We start from the raw sequence: 17,912 nt of genomic DNA on the forward strand, positions 1-17,912 counted from the left end.
GGTCGTGTGTTAAGTCATTTACATTAGGATCTTAGAAAATGTAAATTATTCCCTTCAAGCAAAGTTTCAGTTGGGGAACCAAGGCAAATCGCAAATACAATAAATTAAGTTTTAGTTCACATTAGGAAATAAAATCAGAAAAACATTAGTGGGTAACAGAAAATGAAGACTTGAAGGTAAGAAATCACATAAGGAAAATTTCAGTTCATAGGAAGAAGACAATAAATGATAGCTATATTACTTTATCAGTAATGATAGGTTATGTTAAATTAAGAAATCATTTAAACCTACAGTACTAATTAAGAAAAGTTAAAAAGTAAAGTTGGAAAGGGCAATAAACATGCACATCGAATCAGGTCATACTTTAGATTAAGTTTAGTTAGAAGCCAAAGAATAGTAATGCCAAAGTTAAAGTCAGACAAACACATTATGTAATACCAATAAAAAAAAATCAAATTCATAAAGAACAACGCTTGGATATCATGTCAAGGGAAATTTGTTCCTTAAGCAAAATCCAAAATTTGTAGTATCAATAAGCTTATTGAAATTAATGTAAGTCACCTTCATCTCTTTACGTATTATCGGTATTACAAAAATATTTCTGTTGTTATGCTTCTTCGTTTCACGCTATGATAGTACGATTAACTTGAGTGTGCAGTAACATTACCTTATAAGCAAATTTTCGTTCGGTTGATATAGTAAAACAAGAATCCAACATTTCGTAACGTTTCCTTATAATCAAAGTATTCTATTTTCTCCATACTCACATTTCGTACAAGTCAATGCAGCACAAATGGAATCATTGACACATTTGTTTACACCGTTTTGCGTTCTATAGATACATAATTACCCGCTTCCATATTTTTCTCGCCCTATTGTTACTTTATACTAAGGATACTTAGAATAATAATAATAACGTATTACTGGAGTTTAGTTTAGTTACCAAAAGTGTAAAATAGTCTAAAATCAGCAAAGCAAGTGCAATCAAAATAAGTATATGTGGTTTTATTCTCTATATAATGAAAGAATTCTTTAATAAAGAATCAGGCGCAGACAACGTTCAGAAAAGCAAGGCAAGTGCATGACTACTGCTAATTAAAACCTTTCACCCGTATTCTCGGTATTCTCCACACCCACATTTCAAAGGTTTGCCATGCATCTTCCCTAGAAGAGCGCATAAATCTAATAATCATTAGATTAGGTCTTATCCTAATTTCTCATTTCTTTCATTTTAAAAAAAAATCGAGTCCTATTAGTCACAAAAATGAATTAATTTCCAAATATAAACAGTCTTTCTTTGACCCGTCAAAATGGCCTTAACACCGTTTAAATACGTGTTTCCCGTATCTTTCATATAAGTAAAACTCTGTTCTTTCCCTGCTCTAATATTTACTTAATGATTCAGGTAGCATTTTCGGTGTAAACTACCTCAAATTTCTGAGGGACAGCACAACAAATAATGTTTTTTTCAAATGCAATGCTAACAAGCCTCCTCGTCAATTTTCAAGACCTTCCTTTCTTCTTAGCGCCTAAAGGAGTATATAGTAACATTACTTTCCAATAAGCATATTGCAAGCAACAATATATTTGATTTTACTTTATTTAAAAAAAAAAACATCTCTTCCCCTCCGCTCCTGCCTTTTGATACACTCAAAAAGTGTAAATACTTTTCAAGTCAAACTTCCCAAGTTTTTTTTTTTTTTTTTTTTTTTTTTGCAATATACCACCGTAACTATAATAGTTATTATAATTAGGCCGGCTTAGCAAAATGAACACTATTATCTAAATATTATGAAATCTTTCAAAGTAAAAAATGTACAGAAATTCAGTTTTAGCTTCAGTAGTTGTCAAAAATTATAACTTAACATCGTCTAAAAAAAAAACATTTATTTTTTCAGAATGAACTGGGTAATGCGCAAATAACACAATATTCTTCCTGCCAAGCAAGTAAAAGCAATCCTACATTTTCCTGCTCCATACAATAAACAGAAAACAAGCCCAGCTCCCAACAAAAAATTTGCAACTACTATTATTTAAAAATTTTCATGCCAATGCCAGTATCTCATATAGACAAACTATACAGAATGTTCCACATCTTAGTCAAGAGCGACATTATTTTTAAAACCCCACCACAAAATTATAACATTAAAACTATCTTTTGTGTCTGCAGATCGTTTTAAAAATAATGTCGCTCTTGACTAAGATGTGGAACATTCTGTATAGTTTGTCTATATGAGATACTGGCATTGGCATGAAAATTTTTAAATAATAGTAGTTGCAAATTTTTTGTTGGGAGTTGGGCTTGTTTTCTGTTTATTATATGGAGCAGGAAAATGTAGGATTGCTTTTACTTGCTTGGCAGGAAGAATATTGTGTTATTTGCGCATTACCCAGTTCATTCTGAAAAAATAAATGTTTTTTTTTTAGACGATGTTAAGTTATAATTTTTGACAACTACTGAAGCTAAAACTGAATTTCTGTACATTTTTTACTTTGAAAGATTTCATAATATTTAGATAATAGTGTTCATTCTGCTAAGCCGGCCTAATTATAATAACTATTATAGTTACGGTGGTATATTGCAAAAAAAAAAAAACTTGGGAAGTTTGACTTGAAAAGTATTTACACTTTTTGAGTGTATCAAAAGGCAGGAGCGGAGGGGAAGAGATTTTTTTTTTTAAATAAAGTAAAATCAAATATATTGTTGCTTGCAAATGCTTATTGGAAAGTAATGTTACTATATACTCCTTTAGGCGCTAAGAAGAAAGGAAGGTCTTGAAAATTGACGAGGAGGCTTGTTAGCATTGCATTTGAAAAAACATTATTTGTTGTGCTGTCCCTCAGAAATTTGAGGTAGTTTACACCGAAATGCTACCTGAATCATTAAGTAAATATTAGAGCAGGGAAAGAACAGAGTTTTACTTATATGAAAGATACGGAAACACGTATTTAAACGGTGTTAAGGCCATTTTGACGGGTCAAAGAAAGACTGTTTATATTTGGAAATTAATTCATTTTTGTGACTAATAGGACTCGATTTTTTTTTAAAATGAAAGAAATGAGAAATTAGGATAAGACCTAATCTAATGATTATTAGATTGATGCGCCCTTCTAGGGAAGATGCATGGCAAACCTTTGAAATGTGGGTGTGGAGAATACCGATGATTGGTACAGAACAAATGGTTGTAGAAATGAAAACGAAGGACCTGTAGTTTCAGTGTGTTTGCTTTTCAATTTTAGCTGTTTACTTAGCATTACGAGGGGAAACATATATTCATTGGTGCAGCATATATATTGCAAAATGCATGTATGGAGAAGAATGACTTAAGATTTACTCTTTGATGACTGCATCTAGATATTGAATGTCTTGTCTACCTCTTACTGGTTTAGCTTTTACCTTATTCTCTATTACCACAGTGATACATAGTATTTTATTTTTTGGGGCGCCATGAAGCTTTTATTGGCTTACGGGTGAAAGGTTTTAATTAGCAGTAGTCATGCACTTGCCTTGCTTTTCTGAACGTTGTCTGCGCCTGATTCTTTATTAAAGAATTCTTTCATTATATAGAGAATAAAACCACATATACTTATTTTGATTGCACTTGCTTTGCTGATTTTAGACTATTTTACACTTTTGGTAACTAAACTAAACTCCAGTAATACGTTATTATTATTATTCTAAGTATCCTTAGTATAAAGTAACAATAGGGCGAGAAAAATATGGAAGCGGGTAATTATGTATCTATAGAACGCAAAACGGTGTAAACAAATGTGTCAATGATTCCATTTGTGCTGCATTGACTTGTACGAAATGTGAGTATGGAGAAAATAGAATACTTTGATTATAAGGAAACGTTACGAAATGTTGGATTCTTGTTTTACTATATCAACCGAACGAAAATTTGCTTATAAGGTAATGTTACTGCACACTCAAGTTAATCGTACTATCATAGCTTGAAACGAAGAAGCATAACAACAGAAATAGTTTTGTAATACCGATAATACGTAAAGAGATGAAGGTGACTTACATTAATTTCAATAAGCTTATTGATACTACAAATTTTGGATTTTGCTTAAGGAACAAATTTCCCTTGACATGATATCCAAGCGTTGTTCTTTATGAATTTGATTTTTTTTTATTGGTATTACATAATGTGTTTGTCTGACTTTAACTTTGGCATTACTATTTTTTGGCTTCTAACTAAACTTAATCTAAAGTATGACCTGATTCGATGTGCATGTTTATTGCCCTTCCAACTTTACTTTTTAACTTTTCTTAATTAGTACTGTAGGTTTAAATGATTTCTTAATTTAACATAACCTATCATTACTGATAAAGTAATATAGCTATCATTTATTGTCTTCTTCCTATGAACTGAAATTTTCCTTATGTGATTTCTTACCTTCAAGTCTTCATTTTCTGTTACCCACTAATGTTTTCTGATTTTATTTCCTAATGTGAACTAAAACTTAATTTATTGTATTTGCGATTTGCCTTGGTTCCCCAACTGAAACTTTGCTTGAAGGGAATAATTTACATTTTCTAAGATCCTAATGTAAATGACTTAACACACGACCTACTTTCTTTCTTGTAATGTATATCTTTGCCTAACCAAAATTTCTCTATCTCTTCAATTACTTAGCTAGTTCTGTGTACTTATCTTTCTTTCATTTCTCTCTTCAGCTACTTAGTTAGATCTATGTGGTTACCTATCTTTCATTTTTTTCTCTTCAGCTACTTAGCTATATCTTGGTAGTTATGTATCTATATTTTTTCTGTTTGTCTTCTTTCTTTGCTCTTTGTGGTATACTATTAAAATTCTATTTCACCTTTTGCTATTTTAAAATATTTATTTTCAGTTTTTTGCATGCATTTCTTTCTATAGTTCACTTACATAATAATATCTTCTCTCGCTTGAGTTTGACGATCGTATGGAACCTAATGCTATTACAACTTAATTTACCTTAGCTTTGACAGCGTGCCTTCTAAGTAACTTTGTTTATATTTTGTATCTTTCAGTTAACTTATTTCTGCTTTTCTTTTTATTAGTACTATGTCTTTTTCAAAATTGATTTCAAGATGCTCTAACTTATTTCTGTGGTCTCCTCATTCGTAGTTCTTGGTAGATCTTTTCTGCTTGCTTTCCTTACTGATGTCGTGTTGCGACACATATTTGATGGCTTTTAGTATGATCTTGCCTAGATGATCTGAGTAATTTATTTTGAATTAATTTAAGTTTTCACTTCATTGATATTCCTGTCTTTGATTGTACGTTTCATTCTTCTTAATGTAACTTATTATTTTTAGTTCTGCGTACTACCTAATTTTTTCTTGTAAATACTACTAAGTAAAAGTTTCTAGGTTTTGTTATTTGTTAATTAATCAGTATGAAGTTATTAATAAGCTCATACATGATTTTCTTTCTCGGGATGTTCCTATCCTTTTCAAAACTTGTACTTAGTAAAAAAAACTGACCACAAATTGGTCTCTAGTTGTCGCTTATAATCAATAAAATTGTATTTACTTAAATACCGCAGCTAAGTCAAATCGAAATTTCCTATACTAAACATCACAGTCTGTGAGTAGCATTATATAGCGCACTGTAACTTTCGTTAGTTAATAATACAAATAATAAGTTTAAAATTGCAGACAGTAACAAGCAAAATAAATATGCAAACATACATACCAACAACTCGTGACACATACAAACAAAAAAAGTCTTAAGTCATACATAAACATGGAAAACTTTAATCGTTCCCAGATCCATACAAACATCTACATAAAATTCCTTGTCATCAGACATTTAACTTTCAATATTTAGAGCAAAAAAAAAAATACAATTTTGATATTAAAAGATAATAAAGTTGCGGTTAATACTAACCAAAATCCTTCATTATGTGTATAAAATCACCAATAAATTTTTTAAAAAAATGATTTCAGACAATTATTTATTTTAAAAAGCTAGTACAAAAAAGTTAAAGAAATAGTTGTCTTCAAACATAGATGTATTTTATAACCGACTTAATGCTAATTAGAATAAAATGTAAACAAGATACATAAAATCAGTTTCATTATTTGTAACAAAAAAAGTAGTAGTACAAAATCAAATACATCGTACTTTCTGTTCATAAACAAGAAAACAGTAGCAATAGTTATTAAGTCTGTATTTCTCTTCTGTCATCATTTTATAAGTCCTCTCACACATCGGGATATTAAAAATAATCCTGCGTACCAAATCCTGCGTACCTCGTCAAAGTAAATAGTTTCAAATATCTAAAATCAATAATAACAAATCATACCAAATAAATGGTAATTGAAACGCAATAATATATTTTTGGGGCACAAATTCAATCAAAGAATGCAAAAGCTTAAATATAAACAATACCTATGGCTTCTGTAATATATAAATAAAAAACATATTCGGTTACTCTCAAAAAAATACACTAAAGTTATTGAAACGAAATTCAAAGCCATACATTCAAATCCTAAAACGGTAATAAAAATAAACAAACTTCACAGCAGACACCTAAATAATGTATTACGTTTACCAAAACAATAATAAAGCCAAGTGTGTACGTGGCTAAGATATTCAAGTCATATATCCAAAATGGCAAAGAGTAAAACGCTTTTCAAAGGCAAAATTGAAAAATCAAATCGAAAAACAACCGTTAACAAGACCTATATGTAATTCATTGAACAATGTTAAAATAATTCTCCTACAAATAAAAATACAAAGTAAAAATAATCAAATACAATTGATAGCTGCAACCATAGTCAGTAAAAAATATTTGTAAACCTGTAAAATCCATATGGCTTTACGCTAGTTAATTAGTAAATATTTCCAAAGCTATAATAAGCAATCTGTACGATAGTTCTATTAGTAAAGATTGCTTCATTCATCAATAAAGGTTCAATACCATGCTAATTACAAATCAAAGTATTGTACAAATATTCTGCAACAATCATATAACGTAAATAAATCTTTTCAAGTGTATCCCTAAAACTGCAAAGAAAAAAAATGAAAATAACTAATGTTCAGTACTTCTGTAACTCAAAATTTTAATAATCGTTTCCATATATGGCAAGTCGTAACTTCTCAATCCTTCCACAACATAACATCAACATATTAATTACTACTATCAACATACGTCAAACGTATCATCACAAAAAAAAAAATCAACCCTAACACCAAAGACATGCATGCCACATGTTCAAAAGACTACAATAAAATATATATACGTTGTAATATTCCAAATTTTAACTGGGAAATCCAAAGGTTGTGTTGAGTTAATTTTGGGGTTAACGTCCCGTTCAACAGCAAGGCTATATGAAACGTGCACCTACTAATTAATCCAAAATTCAAACCATATAAGTTCCCACCAAAAAGTCAAATCCATAGGGATTATATAGATATCTGTATTATATCTCTCATCAAAATTCCATTTTCAAACGTAAAGCAAATCAAATTTACAGTAAATTTCTTTCAGATCTACATAAAGTAATACCTAAAATAAAAAAATTAGTCAGTCATAGATATTACAGTCCTAAGTAAATCATCATTGAATACTACCCAAAGCGCGTTTCAGCAACTACACAATCAAGTTTCGTCATTTAATAACATCGTTAAACCATATATTCATAACTTTCTTCATTCTTCTGCTTATCTGTTTCCTTCTTTAAATATAATAAATATTATAAAATACTGCTGTTCAATACTTAAAGATATAAATAATAAAAGCTAACCAAAAAAAAAATCACGTTAGAACATAACATTTTAAAAGCTAGTCGTTACGTATCTACCAATATTTTTCAATCAAATCATTCCCTACTCCTCAATTCTAAAGCAAACTGGCTTAGTTCACAGAAGCTTTCAACTTACAATATACAACAATACACATGCAAATTTCAAGAAATTCTTCCATTTCCTCCCACATCCACAATAATTAAAACCTATCATACAAAGTCTACAAAATATATTTCCATAACAACCCATTTACAGTAAACAAAATTATAAATTTTATACAAAATTGATTACAAAAGTGTCCTTTTCCTCAGCTAATCTCACTTTATTTAAATATGTTAAATTATAATTTCCAATGCCTATAGTTCACGTGTATGTTCACTAATTAAAAAAATATAATTTCATAATCAAATTTGATTCTTGTTTTCCAAAACGCATAGCCTTATTTTACATGGAAATAATAATAATCTCAAATTAGTATTTCTACATCTTTATGTCATGTATTATGTTTTTTTTTTCTACCACCAAATGGCAATGTAAGTATCTTTATTTCCCAAGCAATAATACTGTTTTATGCTGCAGCTCATAAAGTAAATCAAAAAGAAAATCCTTACAACTGCAAAATTTTAAACGGCTAAGTTTTGTTCCTGCTATATGCCAAAATCAAATCCTACAAATATACGCACATAATTTCATTTCTATATGTTTTCTGTATTGTCGCTCTGCAACCAGTTATAGCTAGTCCTCACCACAAATACCATCATACAAATCCAAAACAAAACATAACAAACAAAATCTGTAACACTAAAGTACCAAATACTTCATTCAATAAAAATCACGGCACCAAACGCTATGCTCTGGTCTCTGTTCTGCTCAATTCCAAACATAAAACTAAAATATTTCAACTTCCTACATATATTCCTAAATAAATGTACTCTAAAATATTAAAGTCACTATATCAGATTTTCAAATCCCCTAACATTCCCTTCATTAGTTTCAAATATTTCACAATACACGCTACATCCTTCATCCATAATTTCTACAAATCTTATATATTTATAGTAAAAATAAAGGTTCCTCTCCTCACATTCTAAACAAATACATAAAATTATAATCACGTACGTTCACAAATCAAATTTGTTCCCCCACATAACATTGTCGCAAACGCTCTCGCCTTCATTACAAATGGTTCCGTATTCACTGCCGTTCAAAAAGTCAAACAGTCAGCCTAAGTAATTTTTTCCTGCGGTTTCCTCATTCACACCAAGTAAATGCCTAAATAATAGTTAGTATACAAATTGCAAGTCAGTTCCTTCGTTCTCCTATCCTTTTCTTTTCCCTTCCCTTTCATCAAATAATCTGCTCGCCAAAGGGCGTCATCTTTCATACGCTACAAGTTATCCAAACAAATACATAAAATTATAATCACATACATTCGCAAATAAAATTTGTGTCCCCACATAGCATTGTCACAAACATTCTCACCTTCAGTACAAATGGTCCCATGTTCGATACCATTCAAAAAATTATAGCAGCTATTCTGCATAAAAATTTTCCTGAATTCTCCTCATTCACATCAAATAAATGCCGGAATAATACCTAGTATGCAGCTTCCAGGTCACTTCGATATTTCACCTAAGCATTTCCTTCCTTTCATCAAATAATTTGTTCGCCAAGGCATGTCATCCCTCATACGTTACAAGCTAACATTGTCATAAATGCCCCCAACACAAAATATATTCCTAACAAATCAAATTAAATTATTAATCATAGGATCTATTTCATTCCATTAAAAAAAATAATAAATGTAAATCCTCGCACGTAAAAATAGGACGCAATTTTCTTTCAAAAATTACAGCAAGATTTCTAAGATGTAGTTATAAAAAGTAAACTATAAAAAATATATTTCAATAGCGTAGCAATCAAATCAAAAAATGTTATTCCTATATTATTATTCAATGCCGTCAATAAAAACAACTGTGTCTAATGCCTAGCATTCAGTAACTCACTGTATCATACAGAGTGATAGCTAATTCAAAAGGTCAGTAATATAACGTACTTTCTTAAATGTGAGTAATATCGTATTTCTAAATGCAATATTATTCCTAAAATACTAAGTTTAATCAAATATATAGCGTTCAGTACGTTCTGTTCAAAACATAAAATGCAAATTCCATGAGCAATTCTGTCATCACACTCTATCTTAAAAAAAAAAAAAAAAAATCTTACTCCATATTTCGTTTCCAATATGTGTTAACACTGTATATTCCTGCAAGGCTAAATCCAACTTTAAAAAAATATGTCCAAATAAGAAATGTTTTCCGTAATATTTTGCAATAATAAAAAAATAACAACCCATTTACTGTGAAATATACATGTCCTGAATCGAATCTTGTTTTCGCAATAATGCAGTTACAATAAGCATTAATTCTCATAAGTAACTTAATCTGCACTGTGTATTTCTCTTGCAATCCAAAAAGTTTAAAAAAAAAAAGCATATAAATGTATGTCTATACGTAAATAATGTTTCCTTTCTTCTACTCGCTAAATTGCAAATATCACTCTCCTCAATCCAGTATTAAATAACATCAGTGTTTAAAAATAACAAAATAAGTAATACCACAGTTACACCTGCCATTCTATATCATTCAACAATCAAACATAAAAAAATGGTTATTATATCTCCTGCACAATTTTTAATCAATAAGGCTTAACAAAACTGTAAATATATCTCTTCATTCTCTTTCATAGTTCATTTCATTCCAATCATATCAAATCTCGCTCACTTCATATACACATTCTCTTATACTCCTAAAAAACTGTAAAAATGTACAGCAGATGGCAGCACCAATCAGTAGTATTCTGCACAAATTAACTCAAGTACTTTAACAATTCTATATAATTTTCTGTTATCCATAAGCATATAATAATAATACAATTACAAGTGTCAAAGGATATGTATAAAGCATATATAATTTACACAAAAACAAACATTAAATTCAATTTCTCACAATTCTTATATTTGCCTATAGGATAGTAATACAAGCTTCAAAATTCATTAGTCCTCCTTCTGGGTTGATAGCAATATCGACCGTATCAACTGTGACGTACCAAACGTCAGAACAGTTTTCTTTTGAGAATCCTGTCCAACTTCCTGGTCGAAGAAGCTTCATACTGTGTGTAACCGCTGAGAGACTCATCAAGCCCACCTCAGCTGATACCTACGCAGTTGCCAAGCGTCTTCAGGCCCACCTAGACCACTATCCGAACGGGTGGTCTTCATACAACCTTACCTTACCTACTACATCAGGCGGCTTTTTAAGCTTGCATAATGGATCCTGGACCAGGTCCAGGGCATCCCGGACTACCACACCAAGTTGTTCAGGGCCCCTCTATCCCATCAGTGAAAGGGGATAAGCGGAAGGATCGGCATGAAGTCACTTCAAATTCTACAGGAACTTCAAATTTGCCATCCAATGCATCCGCTCCTATAAATACTGACCAAATCAAGCAAGCTTCAAAACGTCCTCACACATTAAGTGAATCTTCCTCTTCTTCTAATGAACTCATAGACGCAGACTTCCCGCCGCTCAAGACATCTACTAAACCACCAATTTATGACTATCTTCTCACGAACTATGCTGCTACATATCAGGATCTTCGTCAGCTATATATACGAATTTTGAAATACGTTCCTCGAACTAACATCAAACAACTCATTCATACCAAGAATGGTATCATTATACGCTCGCCAGATCCAAATCTAGCCACCACCATACGTAACACTTATTCTTATGAAATTTTCGGACCATCAGCAGACCTTAAGAAGCTAACTTCCAAACAAGTCAAGCAACCTCCGCCTCCTCGTAAACCACCGGCACTTTCTGTAGTCATACGCGGTGTGGACCCTCAATTCAGCGATGAGGAAATCACCAAAGAACTACAGCTAGAGGGACATTCCGTACTAAAGTGCATCCGTATTAAGAACGCTAATGGTTCTACTTATATGGTGCGGGTTCTTACGAATTCCCAAGACACCATAGACAACCTTCTTAGCGACGGTGCTTATATTTATTTAAAACGTCATAGAGTTGAACCCTCTCGCTCCTCGCCACCTCTGCCTGTTCGATGCGAGCGCTGTCAGTCGTATAACTCCCATTCTACATCTGAGTGTAAAAATCAACTAAAGTGCGGCTTCTGTACAGGACCTCATGCAACGAAGGCCTGCACGAATCTCAACAACCCTCCTAAATGCTCGACTTGTAACGCTCAGCATCCTACCTATAGCTATAAATGTAAGGCGAAGCCGGGAGCAGAACCTCTGAAACCTGAACTCACTGTGCCTATCCGTACACATGAATCGCCAGACATTACCCCTGCTCCAGCCTCAGCTTCTGAACCAGTCACAATCAATGAATTCCTTACCTTTCTTACAGTCTCTCTACAAAACATCCATCCGTTTCTCAGACAACATATTCTTCAGCAAATTCATATCGCTGCCAAAAGCATCTTTCACATTAATTTCACTGGTACGTACTCTGGCAACTATGTTCTTTCACTCAATTCCTTATGAAACTGCCGTTTAACGCCTTGCTACATCTACTGATCATCACGCTGATTATGGCCATTAATTTTTTGTTTTTAAATATTCGCTCTTTAGCTAAACATAAACCTTTGTTTGAACAACTACTTTTGGAAGAACATATTAATTGCTTCTTACTGAATGAAACATATCTTACTTCTGCCTTGCCTTGCAAAATACCATCCTACCATCTACTCCGTCACGACTGCCTTACGCCCTCACGTCGCGCTAACGGTGGCGTAGCTATCGGATTCTCTCCTACAATTCCTCATAGACTCCATAGCTCTGGGATACAATCCTTGCCCGAACACATAATCAGCACCTTATATTTCCAACAATGTTACGTAACAGTAGCTACCATATACATCCGACCTGGACATCCTATTCCTTTAAAGTTCTTTCAGTTTATTTCAAATTCATTTCGCAGTTATATTATCATGGCAGACATTAACTTCCACAGTCGCTCCGATAGACAAAAATCGGCCTTTCGCACATACATCCAAACTCATACCACTGGATTTATCCATAACCTCCCACAACCTACCAGACCCAGCAGTAACACTACACCTGATGTCGTCATTACATCATCCAACTTACTTTCTCAGATACAAGTGGATGTGCTGGATCCCATGGGCAGCGACCACGTGCCTATAAAGCTTATTATCACTCCCCACGGCCAGCACCAACCAGTTCCTCCTGCCATACCTCCCAGGCTCATTCCTCGTTACGATAGAGCAGATTGGCCGAACTACCGTAATTATCTCACCACCCACTTAGAAAACATTACCACTCCCACCACCGAACAAGATTTATACAACACTCTTCATACGATCACTCACAACATCCAACAAGCATCCTCTAAATATATACCGCACACCCCTCTTCATCCGTACAAACCTACCTTACCGCCTCAATACTTGCCTTTGATTCGTCGCTCGCGACAACTGCATAGGGACTACAAAAGTACCGGCAACCTGGAATCGCTTCGCTTATCTCGTCAATACCAACGGACTGTGCATAATTACATTGTAGCATACAAGAAACGGACCTGGATCAAAACATGTAATACCTTATCAGAAAATACGCATCCCACAAAATTCTGGAAGCGATTTAATCAACTCACTGGTAAATCTTCCAGCACTCCATATCCGTTAATTGTGAATGACACTCCTCTCCATACTGATACTGAGAAAGCAAATGCTTTTGCTCATTACCTTCAGGATATCTTCACTCCACTCTCACCCACCACCCCGAATCGTAACCATCCTGCCGACCATCTTAATCTCCATGCGTCTGCCTTACAATCACATCCCGATCACGCTCTTCCACCCAATTCACCGCTCACGGTACCAATCACAGTCGCTGAAATTCAAAATGTCATTGCTCATAAACGCAATACCGCTCCTGGACTTGACAATATCACCTATCGCCATATCAAAGAGGGTCCTTATGTTCTGCTTTACTTACTCTCCCTGATTTTCACCTTTGTTCTCCGTACAGGATTTATTCCTGCTGACTGGAAAACTTCTAAAACCTTAATGTTTCTGAAACCCGGTAAGCCAGCAACCTCTGTCTCATCATACCGCCCTATATAACTTACTTTAGTCTTCTGTAAAATCCTTGAACGAATCTTAGTCTCCCGCCTTCATCTTCATCTCACTACTCACGACTTCATCCCTATTCATCAAGCAGGTTTTAGACCATCTTTCAGTATTAATGATCAACTTCTTCGCCTCACAACACATATCACCAATCAATACAACCTCCTGAAACCTTCTTGTCTTGTGCTCTTTGATTTAGAAAAAGCATTCGACAAAGTTTGGCATAGCGGACTCTTGTATAAACTGTACTCATTCCACCTTCCATATTGTTATATTCGCTTTATCTTTCACTTCCTTTCCTGCCGCCTGACATACATATCCATTAACAACAATCTCTCACATCCTGTCTTCATTCGTTCAGGCGTTCCACAAGGTTTCGCCCTTTCCCCTTTACTGTATTTACTGTACGTAGCGGACTTCCCTCGCCTTCCTCGCAATGTCAGTCTATTCCAATATGCTGATGACACGGCCTTCTTAGCCATTGGCAACACTATTCATCAGATAAATTCTATTCTCCAAGAAGCCATAAATACTTTCTACACCTGGTGTCAACACTGGCGTCTCAAAATCAATGCGGATAAGACTCAGGCAATTGTGTTTCTTCCTACTGGTTCACGTAGCCGCATCCATCGTAATCCCACAAGACTCCGTCTACAGGTCGATAATTCACCTATCTCCGCAAGCAAAACAGTCACCTATCTCGGCATAACTTTCGATTCTCAGCTGAAATGGAATGCTCATCTTAAACGCATTCGAGCCAAAGCCACAAACCGCCTGAACCTCCTCCGTCGCCTTATAGGTACCACTTGGGGTCTCCAAGCAAATACGGTCTTAAACACCTATAAAGTATTCATGCGGCCTGTCTTGACGTATGGGTATACAGCTTGGGTCGATGCCCCGATTTCCTTTTACAAACGCTTGCTCATTTTAGAACGCCATGCCCTACGTCTTGCCTACCGTATTAGGCTTCCTAGTCCTACCAGAGATCTGTATGCTCGGACCCCCTTCGCCAACCTTCTGTATCACCTGGAAGATTTGCGACTTCGCTATATAACGAAGCGATTCCAGAATCACCATCCTATGCTATTCGACACCATGCACCATGATGCTACATTTCGTAAGTCCTCTGCACCCTTACGCCATACACCATTATCTCTATTATTCACAATCTATCATTATACTCTCCCGCCCAACAGTCCATTCCTACCAATCATCGAAGATCACATCACAGACTTGAACTCACCTTACATACTTCCATCATATGTCGCACAGTAATCCTTCCGTACTAACAGGGCTCCCCATGTCTCCATTATATCCAGAGCAGCCCCTGGATAAGAAGATAACCTGCATTCGTCCGACTAACATTTCCCTAGTGTTGTATCGTCAATCGCACCTCACTTTCATCTCATCACATGACCATCATTTTCTATAGTATCGCTTATACCTATATTAATTTGTATTGTATATATTAATTTGTATTCTCTGTATTTATTTGTTTTGTATATATTAATTTGTATTGTATATCTTACTTTGTATTGTCATAATTGTCCTCAAATCCTGACTCACTTTCCGCTCCTAATGATTATGGCCACAAGGCCATAATGACCATTATTGATTTGGAATAAATAAATAATAAATAAATAAATAAAACCCTCAATTAACCAACTACATGTACTGTAACATCCCCAAATTCCCTCACTCCCTCATCCCGAATAAAGGGCGTAACCCTTTGGGCGGGCGCTAGCCTCGGCTAGCAAAAACAAAAAAAAAATTCATTAGTCATACTTCGCTGGTTTCCAGCTTTCTCATTTGAGGCATTGTTTACAGTGTCAAGTCCTGACTGAGGATATTACGAGCTTGTGGACGCAAGCCCGGCAGTTCTCAGTGGCGGGCGAGAGGGTGAGAGAGACAGAGGGTTTCACTCGAGTGGAGACTGCACTACTGTACACGTTAGTGTGCATATTTTTGGAAGCTTAGCTTCATCATCCATTTCATCATCTCTTCATCTTTCGTTCAACATACTGATCTTCAATCATTGGTTTTCCATCCACCATCTTCATTGGCCACTATGGCCAGCGGACAACACCAGTCTCTTCCTGCGACAGCTCCTACACCATCAGGCCTCCCTGCGGCTGCTCATAAAGTAGAGAAACGAAAGAGCTATAAGGATGCGTTTGAAACACCAGTACTTGTGACACCACGACCAGATGAGAATACCAGGATTACGGACAACGGTAACATAGCATCTACATCTACATCTCCACCTCACAAGAAGCACCATGACGATAACATCAGTATTGCTAGTTCCGACGATAGCTCCCGACTCATGATAGTAGACGGCATCCAGCAACTCTCTCACAAACCTCAACCAGACGTTCATAACTTTCTTCTACAAAACTTTGATCCAAAACTCCGCAACACCAAACTGTTACTTCAACAAATTCTTAAATACCGACCACGCACAGAAATTTTACAAATTGTTCAAACACAAAACGGCTACATCATAAAGTCACCTCTGCCGCATTTTGCTACAACAATACGAGACAAGCACAGTTTCGAAATCTTTGGCAAGACAGCAAAACTTACAAAACTCCACGACCAACGTACCAAACTACCGCCGCCACCCAGACGATCTCCTACACTATCTGTGGTCATTCGCGGAGTGGATCCATCATACAGCGATGACGAAATTGAAGAGGAATTACGTCAAGAAGGGTACGTGTTCAAGAAATGTCTTTGCATCCGTAACAACCAAGGAGCTACTTACATGGTGCGGGTCTTGACCGAATCACAAGACACTATTGACGATCTATTGGAACACGGGGCATACATCTACAAGAAACGACACAGAGTTGAACCATCGAAAACTCCAGCCCCTCTACCAATACGTTGCGACCGTTGCCAGGAGTATACACATCCAACATCAAAATGTACTAATACTTTCAAATGTGGTTACTGTGGTGGTCCCCACCACACCCGAACCTGTCCAAACATGCAACAACCACCTGACTGCCCTACCTGTCACGAACGTCATCCTGCTTATAGTTACAAATGCAAATCGAAACCTGTTCCTCAAGAAGCACAGCCAGAATTAGTTGTTCCTCTCCGCATGCATGATGCACAAAATCAAACTTCTGACACTCATACTACCTCAGATCAACCTATAACAATCAAACAACTCCTAGCTTTCATCACGCTCACGCTTCAAAACATACATCCGTTCGCACGTCCTCTAGTTTTGCAACACGTTCAATTCGCTGCACAATCAGTCTTTCACCTTCAATTTCATGCAACTTACAATGGACCTACGGCCTACTTTCATACTTTTCCATCTCAGCAAGGCCTTTAAATTCCATCCTGTCATGAGCATTATGGGTTTAGTCTTTCTCTTTCTAAATATTCGTTCACTCTTCACTCACAAACTACTTTTCGAACAACTCCTTCTCGAAGAAAAAGCAAATGCTTTCCTACTGAACGAAACTCATCTTACTCCAAAATTGCAATGCAAAATTCCAGGCTACACATTAATCCGCAAAGACAGCACTCTACCAGCACGACGTGCAAATGGTGGCGTTGCTATCGGCTTCCCCCCCCATATCCCATATCGCATACATACATGTCCAGCACAGAATCTACCAGAACATCTCATAATCACCCTTTACTACAAATCAGATTACATCACCATAGCAACAATCTATGTACGACCAGGCCACCCAATCCCTCTGGGATTCTTTCAGTATATTTCAAACTCGTTTCAGCGCTATATCATCTTAGCTGACATCAATATTCATAGTCGTTCTATCAGAGACAAAACGAATTTTGTGAACTTCATCACCACTGCTACAACAGGCACATATCACCAACTACCAAAACCGACACGCCCAGAATCAAATACGACCCCTGACGTAGCTATTACTTCAGCTACCTTAACACAGCGCACAACACTTGAAGTCTTAGACCCATTAGGAAGTGATCATGTACCGATCA

Source organism: Thermobia domestica, chromosome 12 (genome assembly GCF_964235325.1).
Source record: "Thermobia domestica chromosome 12, izTheDome1.hap1.1, whole genome shotgun sequence".
Taxonomy (NCBI): Eukaryota; Metazoa; Arthropoda; class Insecta; order Zygentoma; family Lepismatidae; genus Thermobia; species Thermobia domestica.